The 15,139-nt window shown below is 51.0% G+C and overlaps 1 long non-coding RNA gene and 1 other non-coding gene across 2 annotated transcripts; one reads left to right on the top strand and one right to left on the bottom strand.

The window, feature by feature from the left end:
* Positions 1-166: 166 nt before the first annotated feature.
* LOC132009916 (uncharacterized) lies at positions 167-2,532 on the top strand. The gene is made up of 2 exons (XR_009402096.1): positions 167-388; positions 2,329-2,532. It is a non-coding gene; the product is annotated as an uncharacterized LOC132009916 (long non-coding RNA).
* Positions 2,533-3,572: 1,040 nt separating this feature from the next.
* Positions 3,573-3,645, bottom strand: TRNAK-CUU (transfer RNA lysine (anticodon CUU)). The gene has a single exon. It is a non-coding gene; the product is annotated as a tRNA-Lys (tRNA).
* Between the last annotated feature and the right edge of the window lie 11,494 nt (positions 3,646-15,139).

Here is a 15,139-nt window from a genome sequence, read left to right on the forward strand (position 1 = left end):
CAGCCGCGCGACGCTCGCCCAGCATGAATGGGGCGCCGAGCGTCGCGCGGCTGCGGACCGGCCTCGCTCTCGCCGCCCGCGGAGCGCCGCGCCGGGCGCATGCGCTGCCCGAGGCCGGGGGGCGGGGCCTTCGGGGGCGGGGCGGGCGCAGGAGGCGGGGCTGCTAGTAGCCTCCAGAGGGCGCTCTGTCCCGCGCTGCGCTCTGACCCGGGCCCACCGCATGTCTTCAAAGGGCGATACATTCGTCCGCCTTAATGACTGCGCGGGGGCAGCGGCGGAGCGTCCCCGGGGATATCCAACCTCCGGGGCCGTCCTGAGCCCGAGTCCCCAAGGATGGTCCAGCCTTCCTTGTGCCCGGCCTAAGAATAGAGCTCCCATTCACACAAGGGTAAACTGAGGCCCGAGTAGGGTATGCGCCTTGCCCCGGGTCGTGCAGGGCTGTGGGTCGGGAGCCTCGGCCTTCCGCCACCGCATCGGTTAGGTGGGATGAGCACCCTCGCGGTGAGCAAAACGGCGCACAACCCGCCCGTGGCGCGTTCGCCGCCGGGGGAACAGGCCGCCCCGGGTCCGGAGGTGGCGAGGTGGCGGGTCGCCAACCCGGCTGCCCTCGACCGCGGCGGGGTGGGCAGGCAGTGCAGGGGCGGGAGCTGGCGGGGTGGCAGGCGATCGCCGCTGACCGTGCCGGGCGCTCGGCGGTGGCGCGCTCCGAGAGGCGTGAGCTGGGGGCCCTGGAGAGGCCGCCCCGCAGAAGGCCCCGCGCGGAAGGGAGGCGCGGCGACAGGGGCTCAGAACCGACAGGACGGGAAAGCCTGGCGGTGGCCGGGGGAGCGGCGGGAGACTTAGCCCGAAAGGCTGTGTGTGAACCCTACGTCATCCCTGCAGAAGAGGACACCTCCTCACTGCACAGGGCTGAGAAAGGGAACGCAGCAAGGAGCTCAAACCCGGCCAAGGGGCCCTCCCATCTCGTCCCTCCCCTCCCTCCCCTCGCACAGCCCCTATCCTAGTTTCTGAGTTCGTCTTTTCTTCCTTTTCCTTTGGGTTCGACCCTTTGTGCGCGCGTCCCAGATGGCATGCTGCTTTCGCTGTGCTTGTGTTGGGACATTTTAGAAAAGCGATCCTCCCGCTGTTAAGGCCCAGGCCAGCCCGTGCTTCCAGTAGGCAGTTTGTTCGCTGCTTTGTAGTGCCTCCCCCTCCTGCTGATGGACACAGGTCCCCATTTGTGGGTCACTGTGCATCAGGCTGTGATGGACATCTCGTGCAGTCTCTGGGCAGCTCGCTAAGACCCAGAGCTGGGCTGGCAGGTCACCCAGTAGGTGTATGTTTAGTTTGGTAGATGCCAGAAAAACAATTTTCCCAAGTGATGGCCTCAGTTTGCACTCCCGGCGGTAGTGTGAGTGGGTCCAAGCAGCCCCCCATCCTCACCCACACTTGCTACCATCACTGTTGAGATTCCCCCAGCTGGTGGTACATACTGGTTTTCCACTGTGGCTTTAACAGGCGTGTCCCTAAATGGGAGAGAGCATCTTCTTCGAAGGTCCTGTCCATTGTTTTATTTAGCAAGCACTAACATAGTGCTGACAACACCAGGCTCTGCTACATTTTACAGATGGGTAAACTGAGATAGGAGAGGTAAAGTGACTTGCCCAGGTTGCCCAGCTTGTAGGTGGCAAACAAGACCCAAGAGCCTTCATTCCTCATGGACTTCTGAGCCACACAGACCTGCGTGAGGATCCTGGTGTGGCTAGTTAATACACAGTAGGTCCTGTCTGCTCTCAGAGCCTCACTTTCCTCCTGCGTGAAATGCATGTAGGAGACCTCCCCACCCTGCTCCTCAGGGTGAGTGTGTGTGTACACCACACCGTGCCTGAGAAAATGTCTATCCCTGCTTTGGGTTGTCTCTGCCTGCTGGCTTCTGGGCTGTCCCCACCTCTTACCTGCTCTTTTGCCAACCTGTCCTCCCCAGGGCCACTGGGGCAGGCACTGTTCAAGGCCCTTCTCACTCTGTTCCACAGTCCCCAAGATCCATGGCCTCTCCCTCGCGGAGCGGCTCCCTGTCTCCAACTCTTTCCAGGGAACCTCAAGAGGGACACTGGGCTCTGGGTGGCAGTCAAGCTCATGATTAGCTGGGCACGCCACACACACATCCCCCAGTTGCCCAACCAGGAACCCCAATGTTATCCTGGACACTCCATTCCCTCCCCCATGTCCCCTGCTTCCCACAGCCCTGTGGTTTCTCTCCAAAATGTTGTTCCAGATCACACCACTTCCTTCCATCCCACTCCACCCCATTCTTGCTCATGTCACCTTTCTGTCTACTCCCCCAAACAGTGGCAGCAAGATCTGTTCAAGATGGAAATTGGACTATGTAATGTTCATGAATCATGCCAGACCATCAATTCCAGGTGGACCCTATGCCCCAGAGCCATGAAGAAAACTGAAGCATTTTCAGAAGTCAATGGACAGGACAAGGGAAGGATTTCTTCAGCAAGATGTCAAAAGGAAAGAAATAAAGAGAAATATGGATCAATTTGACTACTTAAAATTGGTCATTTTTGTTCACCAAGAGTTACAAAAGAGGAAATGGCAAGGCAAGCCGGGACTTAGGAAAAGATATTTGCAACACACACATACACTTCACGAAAGCTGTGGATGTGGGCTAGGGAAGGAACTCCAAGAATCAATAAAGCAAAAGGCAACAATCCAGCAGGAACACAGGGAGAAGACCCCAATGGACAGCTTGTTGGAGAGACAACAGCTAGTAAATGTTGCTGGGATGAGTCCAGTGCACGGGGTTCTGCACTCTGGGGCTCCCATCTGACCCAGCTGCACACTTGCCTAAGCTTTGCTCTGAGCTAAGACCCGGATCCCATGCAGGAAAGGAGGGGAGGCAGAGCTGGGGTATGCCCCCAGGTCTGTAGCCACTGCTCTTCATCCCACATCACATGGGGGGCATAAGTCAACTGGGCTGCTTGGGTTCTCCCTCTCTGGGTTTCCTGTGCAGATTTTGCTTCTGGGTGCTGATGCAGTTCAAGGGGGCATGGGAGTCATTGGACAGCAGGGAACAATTTGTGCAAACGTGGTTCTGATCTGGAATGTTTGGTGAGGAGGCTCTTTCAGTACTTTCCAACGTTCCCGCCACTGGAGCACTTCCAGGGGCCGCATCTGCTTGTTGGCAACTCCGAGCTTTGTGCAAAAGTAGACTCAAGGGTGCCTTCTCTCCATGAGGCAGGCCCCCACTGCTGATGGGTGAGGAAGAGTCTCTGCGGGAGCACAGTGGGTCCTGGGCACACCAGGCTTCTGGAGTATGACCACTGATCCCTGGCCCTGAGTCTCCTGACTCCTGCCTGTCCCTCACCCTCAGCTCAGAAATAATATATAATATATATATAATAATATATATAATATAATATATATTATATAATAATATATAATAATATATAATATATAATATATAATATATAATAATATATAATAATATATAATAATATATATAATATAATATATATAATATAATAATATATATAATAATATATATATATTGTGCAAAAAATTATTTTAAGATGTAGGCTCCATGCCCAACATGGGACTTGAACTCATGACCCCAAGATCAAGAGTCACGTGCTCTACCAACTGAGCCAGCAAGGCACCCCCAAATCTCTCTTTTTTTAAATGATTTTATTTATTTATTTGTCAGACAGAGATCACAAGCAGGCAGAGAGGCAGGCAGAGAGAAAGGGGGAAGCAGGCTCCCATGCTGAGCAGAGAGCCTGATGTGGGGCTCGATCCTAGGACCCTGAGATCATGACCTGAGCCGAAGGCAGAGGCTTTAACCCACTGAGCCACCCAGGTGCCCCTCTTTTTTTTTTTTTTTTTTTTTTTTGAGATTTTATTTATTTGACCAAGAGCGACAGTGAGAGAGGAAATGCAGGGAGAGTGGGAGAGGGAGAAGCAGGCTTCCCTCTGAGTAGGGAGCCTGATGTGGGACTTGATCCCAGGATCCTGGGATCATGACCTTAGCCGAAGGCAGATGCTTAACGACTGAGCCATTCAGGCGCCCCATCCCCAAATATTTCTAACCCATTCATTTCTTACTTCTCTCATGCCTGCCACCTCCTGCCTTGAGCATATGGGGACCCTCCTTAGTCACCAGTTCCTACCCGGCCCCTCCCCACTTGGCTCTCCATGCTGTGGCCTAGAGGGATCTGGGGAAGGAGGGAGGAGTGCTTCACTTCTCAGAACCTGCAGGGGATTCTGTCCACACATAGAACCCCTCCACCACCACCCCCATGGTCAGTGCACATGTGCATACATGCTGGGAGCAGGCAGAGAGCAGGTGCTCCCCGGGGGTTCCTTGACGTTTGGAGAATACCCAGCCTGTTTTGGCCCCAAGCGTGCAGCACAGTGGGGTGTCTTGCTGTGGGTAGATGTCATCAGACTTGGCCCACTGGCAGCTGCTGTGGGCTAAGGGGGGTGAGGAGCAGCTGCCAATTGTATATATTCTGGCAAGCCTACTCTGGCCACTTGGAAGAGAGGGGCTTGGGGGCCCGGCGTGGACATGGGGAGGTCTGTCAAGAGACCAGAGACAAGGTGATACCCATGGAGGGCTGAGCACAGAGCCATCTCCACACTCCACGACTTTGGTCCCCTCAGATAAGAGAGGGGCTCAGCCCAGCAAGAGGCATTCTGAAGAAAAGGCTGCTGGGACCCAGCCATAGCCTTCTCGGTCTCTCCCAGGCCAACTGCTCCTGGCCTGCCTTCCCCAGTCAGGCTTTGCATATCAGGTGACAGACATACAACTGGGCTTAAGCTCCAAGGGACATGTATTGGCTCAGGTGAGCATCAGTTGAGTGTGTGTGGATCTTAGGCATAGAGTGGCCATTGGGCCCTGGAGCTCTCTCCCCAGAGCTCCCCTGGTTACCAGTTGGGTCACACCCACACAGGCCTTCTAAGTGGTGGCCTCAGCAGCTCCAGGTACTTACTTCCCAACATTTCCAAGAAAATTTCCAGCATTGAGCCTCGGTGGGATGAGCTCATCATATAGCCCCTTTGAACCAGTCACTGTGGCCTTGAGGTAGAATGTGGCAGTTAGCAGGTGGGTATTAGGGACCCCTCTGGAGCTAAGGGTGGCATTAGGAAACCCAGGTATGGTTACCAAAATAAGCAAGCCTGTATGAAGGGCAGGCAAGGCCTTCTGGACCCTAACTGCTTCTCTGTGTGTACAGATGATGTCCCAAGCATAGGATTCCCTCCAGGGCTGTGGCCTCTGGAAGAGTCATCTCTGCCTCCTAGCAAGCACCAGGGAAACTTCAACTTGCTTGAGAATACACAGTCAACAGATGCCAGCACCAAGGGGTCAGTGGAGGCAAGGACTGAAATTAAAGTTATAAAGAACCAAATAGATACTTTATAGTTTCTTTAAAAATACAGTAATTGGATAAAAAGGGATAAAAGATGGCTCTATGGCAGAACAGGAGGGAAAGAGGAAAAAATCAGTGAACTTGAAGATAGAACAATAGAAATTACCCAGTCCAAAAAACAGAGAGAGAAAAAGTAGATTGGGGTGGGAGCTCAGAGCCTCAGGAACCTGTGCAAGATAACGAAAGAGCTCACATTTGTGTCATCAAAGTCCCAGAAGGAGAGGAGACAAGGAGGTGGGGTGGGGAGACTGACCAAAAAAAAGTTAAATAATGGCTGAAAACCTCCCAGATTTGGCAGAAGACCTACAGATTCAAGAAGCTGAACAAACCCCAAATGGTATGAACCCAAAGAAACCTCTCCCAAGGCCCATCATCAGCAACCTTCCGAAAACTGAAGACAACAATCCTTGAAAGCAGAAACAGAGAAAACACACCTTACTGTCAAGGTCAAATAGTTTGCATATGGAGGATTCCTCACCAAAAACCCTGGAGGCCAGAAGGACATGGAAGGACATTTTTAAGGCCTGAAAAAGAACTGCCATCTGTGAACTCCATAGCTTGTGAAAATGCCATTCAAGAATGAGAAGTCAAGACACTCTCACATGAAGGAAAAGCAAGAAAATGTGTTACCAGCAGGCCTTCTGTGAAAGAATGGCTGAAGGAAGCCATCTAAATAGAAAGAAAATGATAAAAGAAGGATTCTTGGAGCATCAGGAAGGAAGAAAGGACAATGGACTTCTTCTCTGTAGCTTCTGAATTACATTGGATTGTTGAAGCAAAAATTATATCAGTGTCTCATGTCCCAGAGTGGTTTGAGGGAGCATCTCAGTAATTACATTATAAATGGTGGAGGGGAACAGGCTGTAAGGACAGGAAAGATTTCTGCACGTTCCACAAACCGGTAAAAACCAGTAGGCTGTGGTAAGGACATATATAGAATGTAATCCTTGAGTGACCACTACAAATCTATGCAAAAAATATACTCAAAAACAGTACAGATAACCAAAATGGAATTCTAAAATGTGTTCAAGTAACCCATAGGAGGGCAGAAAAAAGAAAATTGAAAGGAAAAAAAAAAGCCCACAGGTTACAAACAAAACAGGTAAAATGGCAGACTTAAACCGTAAGAGAAAATGCAAATAATATGATTCCATTTATGTAACATTTTTGAAGTGACAAAATTATAGAAATGGGGAACAGATGAAAATCTGGCCAGGTGAGGGAGGGTTGGGGGTTTGTGACTGGAAGGGGGAAGCAGGAGAGGATCTTTAAGGGGAGGGACAGGTCTATATCTTAGTCTCAGCCTTAGTTACCCAGCACTTAGTTACACAGAACTGGACACATATATTGTTGTCAATGTCACTGTCCTGGTTTCCGTATTGTCTTATAGTTACAGAAGACATAACCTCTGGGGCAACATAGGAGAAGATACATGGGACCTCACTGTACTATCTTTCCAACTTCCTGAGAAGTTATCGTTATTACAGATCATAATTATTTCAAAAGAAAAGGTAAAGAGGCACCTCCTTGGCTCGTTTGGTTAAGCGTCCGACTCTTGATCTCGGCTCTGTCTTGCTCTCAGGGTTGTGGGTTGAAGCCCTGCACTGGGCTCTGTGCTGGGTGTGAAGCCTACTTAAAAAACAAAAAAACAAAACAAAACCCCCCCACAAAAACCAAAAAATCCCAAAACCGAAAAAAGAAAGAAGAAGTGAAAAAAACACAACAATCCTTGGCTGTTGGTTTTACCCCAGGGCCAGCTCTGATGCTTGCACAACTTTGTGGAGCAGAGCCTGTTCCCTGTGGCCTCCTTTATTTATACCCTGTGGCTGGGGCAGGTTGGACCAGGTGGGGTGGGGGAGGGGACACACAGCAGGGTGCTTCTGTCTGGGCCCCACACTGGGCTCAGCCCAGACCTCACCTACAGCAGAGGCCATCAAGGAAATTCTAAGGACACCCTGCCACATCCTCCCTCTCCTGACCTTGTCTCCTCATTCCCCAGGCCGCAGAGTTCATGTTGCCTCTTTGGAGAAACTCCCAATTCCCCGATTTAAAATGCCCCCCAAGTCACATCTTCCAGTGAGGTTCATTATATCACTAATTCCCCTGATGTTTTCTAAGTTGCTTATTTTCATCCGGCCCCCAACCCTGCCCCACCAAATGGAAGTCCCATGAAGACTGGGCTTCATCTTTCCCTTCCTTTCCCTTCACTTCCCTGCCTTCTTTCTTTCTTTCAGATTTATTTATTTGGTGGGGGGAGGAGAGAGAGAGGGGGCACACATGAGTGAGGGGAGGGGCAGAGAAAGAGAATCCCAAGCAGACTGTGCTGAGCTTGGAGTCGACACTGGCTCAATCCCATGACCCATGAGATCATGACCCCAGCTGAAACCAAGAGTCAGATGCCCAAAGGACTGAGTGCCAGGTGTGGGGCCTGTTCTTTCTTATAAGGAGTATACAAGGCCAACATTCTATAAGGGTTTGTGGGATGTATTCACTAACTGTTGCTGTAACAAGTCACCCTAAAATCGAATGGCTTAAAACAGCAACCATTCATTCTCTCATGGTTTCTGTGGGGAATTTAGAGGCTATGGCAGGGAAGGTGGGACTCTGCCTCATGTGTCTGAGGGTCTGGCTGGGAGACATCCTCTCCTGGCCATTGGATCCCAGACCTGTCTCCAGAGAGCCCTTTCAGAACCTCCAGGCCATGCCTCAGCCCACGCACACCTCTGTGGCTGCGTACTGTCAGTCCTGGGGGTGCCGTCAGGGTCATAGATGGTAGTTGGAGATGAGGAGAGAGTTGGAATTTCTGGGCAGTCTTTTTGACCTAAATGTCTGAGACATCCTTCTTGGCAAAGCCCTCCCCTCGGAGGAATGGCCCCATCACAGCTGGGGCTCCACCCAAAGAGTGGAAGCTTTGGGGGCCCAGTCCATTCCTATGTCGCAGGACTCTGCTCTCATCATGTGTCTATCTCTTGGTACCTTTCCTGGATCCTGGGGCAAATGGTAGCAGCTCCTAGGGCCACTGTGAGGACTGGGGAAAACATACGGGGATCCCCAGGCAGAGAGCTCTCCCTGAGGCACCTCTCTCAACCCTCACCACCACCAGGCAGGGAGGGGCTGTGACTGCCTCCATTCTGCAGCTGAGGAAGTTGGAACAGAGAAGTGACGTGACATATCCCAGGGGACGTGCTGAGCATTCTGCGGTCCCTTCTCTTGACCTCCGCACACCAGGCCTCTGCAGCAGCCCTGGCCATACTACTCGCCCCCTCCACCCCCTCTCTTCCTGTTGCTCCATGCTTTGTCATAGGCAATCTTTGTAATTTCCCTAATTCACCATGAGCTTTGCACATGATGCTTATGCCTTCTGTCCCCATGAAGTCATCATACTGACCTTACCCAGCTACCCCCAGCACAGGCTCCTCCTCCTCTGGGAAGGCCACCTTAAAGCATCCACCCACCAGCCTGGTCTGGAGAAGCCCTGGGCTTATGGGCCTTGGACCTCAGCACAACATCACTAGACATAAACAATGGACAGAATCAGATTTGCCGAATGTCTAGCTTTGCTTCATCCAAAGGGACATTTGCTGACTTGCTTCTCTGTAAGGTCCAAAGAGGTCTGTAGCTTCAGGCATGGCTGGATCCAGGGGTTCAATGACATCAGCTGGCATCTATTTCTTGGCTCTGCCTTACTCTGTGTGCATTCTCAGGTATGCTCTCCCAACCAGTTGGCCAAGATGACCCTGGCAAATTATTTCACCTGTTGGGGTCACAAGACTGACAGCTCACTCTCCCCTGAACATTGTAAACTGAGGGTGGGATGTGGGGGGCAGGGGGGTGGTTGGATGAGGGCAACCTCTCCAATGCAGCAGCTGCTGATGCCTCTAGAAGCCTTTACCTTTCACGAGGTCTGGCCTTTTTTTTTTTTTTTTTTTTTTAAATAATTCAAAGAGGACTTTTAAATATTAAAATATATGCTCATGATTAAAAAAAAAAAAAATCCCAGAGTGCACAAAAGGATACACAATGAAAAGTCAATCTCCCTCTGGAGCTCCCAACTCTGGCTCTGGGAGAAAAACAGTTACCAGTTTCCCTGTGTCCTGGCAGAGATATCTTACACTGTTATAAGCAAATGCAAACACCCATGGATATTCTTGCCTCTCTGTTTTCTCAAAAGATACAAACTATACACCTAGCTCTGAACCTTCTTTCTTTTTTTTTTCTTTTTCTCTCCTCTTACTCACAGATTTGTGGAAATTATTCCACAAGGGCTATCTAGAAACGCCTTCTTCTCCCTCTTTAACTTCCTACAAATGGAATCATCTAGCAGTCGCAGCACATCCTGGGGTGCCCCTCAGTGAGTCACACTTTTGTGTACTCCTTCCCCTCCAGTGTATGACTTGCTTTTAGGATAGAGCAAAGGTGAAGGGCTGTCTTTTTTGTGATTTTATTAGGTCCTATAAGAAACTCCCTTGCTGGCTTTGAAGAAGTGAGAACACGTTGAGGGAGGGCCTGTGACAGTCACAAGCTAGGAGATGGCCTCCAGCCTCCAGCCACAAGGGAATGAGATCTGCCAACAGCCAGGTGAGCTTGGTGGGAGCCCAGCCTGACCACACCTTGATTGTGGCCTCGTGAGATCCTCCCTGAGCAGGGGACCAGTTCAGCTGTGCCAGGGCTCCTGACCCAGGGACATGTGAGAAGGCATGCAGCTAGCCACAAACTGCTAAGTTGGTGGTAATTTGTTAGGAAGCTAAGAGCAGTGTTTGCTCCTTGCCCAGCTCGTCTCCCTCCAGATGTCTATGAAATTCATACGTATCCTTATGGGGAGCTCTAGTTCTTTTTCATTGTTGGGCAGTATTCTGTATGATTAAACTATACCCTGCCCTTCCTACTGTCCATGGGCATTTGGACTCCTTTAACTCTTTGGCTGCTGTGAATAAAACAGCCTGAACATCCATCCAGGTACCATTTAGACCACATACATATTCAGCCTCCTGAATAGCAACCTAGGAGTAAACCTGCTGCATGGATGTTTACCTTCATAAGAAACGGCCAAACCATTTTCCAAAGTGGTTTAAATACTTCACATGCCTGGTAGCAGTGTCCGTGGGTCCCAGCGGTTGTTCATGCTCACCAACACCTGGTAGTGTCCATCCTCGTGCTTTTGGCCTTTGGATGGGTGTGCAGAGGTTTTTCTTTGTGGTTTTCCCTTGCATTTCCCTGATGAGTCATAAGGATGTGGGGCATTTTTTCCATGTTTATTTGCCTTCCCTGAGAGGTTCCTGATATTACTTTGTCAGCTCTAGAGCAATTTATTATCTGCCCATAAACCCTAAGCTGGAGCTGGAGGGAAGGAGAAACTCTCTTCACAAGGTCAGGCTCACTGGGGCCAATCATGAAACCCCAAAACGAAGGTGACACAGAGGGGAAGAGTGCTAAGAGATCGAAGGATAGAGAATAGGTCCCCATCACTGTGTGTAAGCTCTCAGATCCAGCCATGCCTGAAGCTTCCTTCCGCATTTCCCAATCACATGAGCCAACACACTCTTCTTGCTGAAGTCAGTTTGAGCTATGGTTTTGTCACTTGTGAAAAAGGGGTCCTAACTGATACTGGGGCTGAGGCGGCTCCAGTCTGGGTTCCAGTCTGCCCGGACTCTGGCTCTCAGGGACACTGGCATTCTTGAGGCCAGCCAAGCTTCCAAATCGGGACGGGGGATGTGGGGGTGGGGGGTAAATGGGGGCTCTGGATTCCAAGTGTTCCACTAGCCCTCCCTACTGTGGTCTGCACCCTGCTTCATTATTGAGTGTGTTTTGAGGCTGAATAACCATGTAATTGGTTTATCTGTTCCATAGTTGAATTTCAGCAAATATGTTTTTCATAATTAGGTGATGTTTATTTAACGGGAATAACCAGCCCATTAAATTTAATGAGGCAGGTTATCAGGTATGAAGTGGAAGTGTTTTTCCTTAAGAGCAACCTGGATTTGGCCGTTCTTGGGGGGGCTGGGGAGATGCAGGCAGCTGCCCTGTCTGGGTGTGGGAAGCCCCAGGGAGTGGGGGCTAGAGGTGTGTCCTATCGTCACAGGAAACAGGAACCCTCCACTCCTGGTGCTCCCAGCCCCCATACTTTCCCTCCATTGCATAGCATCCTCTATCACTGATTTTCTCTTCTCTATGTCCCTACCTCCAGATCTCCAAGCTCTGGAGGGCAGGGTTTCCCCTTCCCCTCCTCCTCATTGCTGTATCTCCAGCGTCTCAAACAGTGCCTGCACACCGTAGGCATTCAATGCCAACACTGGCTGTGCAAAATAGAAATAACTAAGGGAGACCCCTCCTGCCACTGTCTCTGGGGGTGTCCCTCCTGGCACACTTTGGGCCCTCCCTACCCCACTACTGAAATCTCCTTTTTAGCAGGCTTTGTCCCTCTCACTGCCCCTGCTTGGTGGGTGGCAAAGGGGTTAGCCCCAGGGTTGGTGTCAACCAACCCTTAAAGGATGGCGTCTATGACTGCCAAAGGGTTGACCCAAGGGGTCCAGAAGCCCACGGGAAGAGATGGCCGTGTGCCCCCCTGACCCGAAGGCCCAGGCTGTGGAGGGCATACTGCCACGTGCATTCGGGAGGGCACAGGACCTGGGGACTAGTAAAATGTTCAGGTCAGTAGAGAGCAATGGGAAACACAGTCAGTGATTAAAAAACAAAACACATATTATTTTCATCCAAAGAATGGGTTCACACTGTAATATACTGATTTCTTAAAAGAGAGTACATAGAGCTCCATGTTGATATATTCTATACCACCATTGTTAGCAGCTACAGTCTCTCTTACGGATAGCATATTTTACTTAAAGCACACACCCCCTCTTGTTGGACATTTAGATTTTTTCCAATATTTTGCCATTGCTATAAATACTACAGTAAACAAAGCAGTGGCTTCACCTGGCCAACTCTGGCTCAGTCCTTAGTCTAGGACTTAAGCCTCCTCACTGAAGCCCTCCTGACCCCCACAGCCTGAGCACCCTGAGCTCAGAGCTCCCAGGGGGCTGTCGCTAGGGGCCTCATCACAAGTGACCTCTGATGTCTTTTGGAATTATGACATGACTCCTACTACCTCCTCCTGCTAGACTAGAAGCCCGTGGGGGCATGGAGCAGATATTGCCATTGTTTTCACAGTACCTAAGATATGATAACGTGAACAATGTTAACTCTTTGGGTTTCTCTAGAAGCCAATTCTGAGGCAGAGATGAGCCTACAGGATGTTTCTTCGAGTGTCTTTGGGGTCAACACTTCTGGGTAAGAGGAAGAAGCCTCCGCTTCTTCTAGCAGGGCTGCCAAGCAGCCTCGATGAGGCCATGCCCACCTCTCGGGTCAGAACACTCTGCTAGCTTGCTCTAGCTTGGGGCATGGGAGCTGGGTCTCTACACCTACCCCATCAGGGAGTAATTGGATACATCTCTTGGGCTGTTGGGGTGTGACTCAGGTGGGGTGGCTCCCTAGCAAAGGTGCTTTCCAGAGGGAGAGGACTCGGGAGCAAGGGCTGTCTGCCCACAGCTGACCCTAAAGGGGATCTGGGTGGTAGGTCCTCTGCCCTCACATTTAGAGAGAACTAACCATGGGATACCTGTCATCACAACCTCCTTAGAGGATGGCGTTTATGACTGTCTTCCTTTTACAGAAGAGGAAATGGCCTAGGGGCTTAGGAGCTGCTGACCAGGGGCTTGGAGCAGGTGCTGGGTCTGTCTGGCCCCAAGGCCAGGCCCCAAATCTCCACATTATGCTGTGGAGTGGGTGTCCCAGAGGCTGTGCAAAGGCCGGGACAAACATCCTAGGACACAGAGCCTGTTTCCACGCTGGGTTCCTTAGAGCCATTGATCTAGGCTCACCAGGCAGAGGGCGTGTGAGCTCCCTGTCATGGGTGATGTCTGTGGATCTAGCTCTCCCCCCTTCTCGTTCTGTCAGTCCTGCTTCGTCTACTTTGCCAAGTGAGATGCATGCACATTTTAGGATTTCCAAGTCTTCCTGCCTGCCATCCTTGCTAGTGTTTGAACTGTCCGGCTCTGTTGCGCATTCACTCCTTGTCCCAAAGTCTGGGCTGATAGTAACACAGCCATTGCAGCCTTCTCAGAGTTTGCTGATATGCCTCTGTTTCTGTGCTTCTGTTTTTTTTTTTTTTTTTAAAGATTTTTTTTATTTATTTACTTGACAGAGAGCACAAGTAGGCAGAGAGGCAGGCAGAGAGAGAGAGGAGGAAGCAGGCTCCCTGCTTGAGCAGAGAGCCTGATGCGGGGCTCGATCCCAGGACTCTGGGATCATGACATGAGCAGAAGGCAGAGGCTTTAACCCACTGAGCCACCCAGGTGCCCCTGTGCTTCTGCTTTCAACTAGCCTGTGCCCTTATTCAGGTGAGATCTCTTGTAAACAACACACAGGTGGATTATGGGGGGGGGGAGTGGTATTGGAGGAGTGGTTTTTGTTTTGTTTTGGTGAATTTGCACACTTTAAAAGGCCTCTGATGCATTTCACCAAACGTGTCCCCAAGAGAGGTCATGTGAGCTGCCTTCTGGCAATGGCCTCAGTGGAGGGTCTTCTCCACATCTGTGTGACACTCTGACTTTCCTGTGTCCAGGGCACATTGGACATTTCTTTCATGCCTTGCTCTCACTCCCACCTCAGCCACCTGGATTGGCCTGGGATGTTTGCAGTGATCCCTGTACCCACTTGCGGGTGGATGAGGTGGTGGCATGTGGCTAAGACAGGGCAGGCCAATGAATGAGCACCTTCCAAGAGATCCTGCCCTGGGACTCACTGCTGCCTTGATGATACCAGCTCATACCTTACCTTGGAATTGCTGGGCCTCTCCAGGTCAGTAATGACGTTGGAAGGAATGGACTCCAGCCATACCTTTTGCCAGGGTCCACACTCCCATCTGGGGGACTAAACAAGGGAAAAGGTACAGGATTGGCCCCTTCAGCTAGGTCCCTGGAGCAAGGTAGAGTTAAGCCTCTAGACGGAAGTCCCTGGGCCTGGCCCAGCACACAGTCAGGACCCCTGCTCCAGAAAAAGGCAATGTTAGCACTGCATACTGTGTACTCTTAGACAAGTTGCTTCCACTTTCTGTGTTACGGTTTCCTCATCTGAAAAGCTGGGGCGGCAATGGCCCTACCCCACAGAGCTAGCATTTACAAAGGGTGTGAGAGGACCTAGCACGTGGGGAGTGCCCAACAGGGCTGATGACTGGTACTCCTCTGGAAGCTGTCCATCACATGCCAATTTAAGCTCTATGCATGCACAGGTATGTGTACACACCCATCTGTACCCACAACATATGCGCACCTGAGGAAAGGCACACGTGCTCGCTCAGCAGCCCCGAGTCATGCCGAAGCCCTTTCTGCGGGCCAGGGCCATGCCTTGCCCTCCACTTCCAGCTAGGTTCAGCTAACGGGAAGCACAAATGAGGCTGGAGGATGGGAGGAGAGGAGAGGCCACGAGCAGCCACCACCTGTATAGCAGTGCCCCTTCAGTGGCTCCAGCTCGAGTGAGCAGGGTTCCTGTGCTATCAGCCTCCACTGGGTCACCGTGCCTCTTCCCTTGGTCCCTGAAGCCCTGGGTGATGTGAACTTCCCGCTGTCAGCTAATTTCTGGGCTGTCACACCATTCTGTTTGGGTTTTCAGCTTCTCTGTCTTCTTTGTGGTCAATTTCCTGTATACAGCTCCTAATGTTTAAATAATGG

This window comes from Mustela nigripes, chromosome 2 (assembly GCF_022355385.1).
Source record: "Mustela nigripes isolate SB6536 chromosome 2, MUSNIG.SB6536, whole genome shotgun sequence".
In the NCBI taxonomy this organism is placed as follows: Eukaryota; Metazoa; Chordata; class Mammalia; order Carnivora; family Mustelidae; genus Mustela; species Mustela nigripes.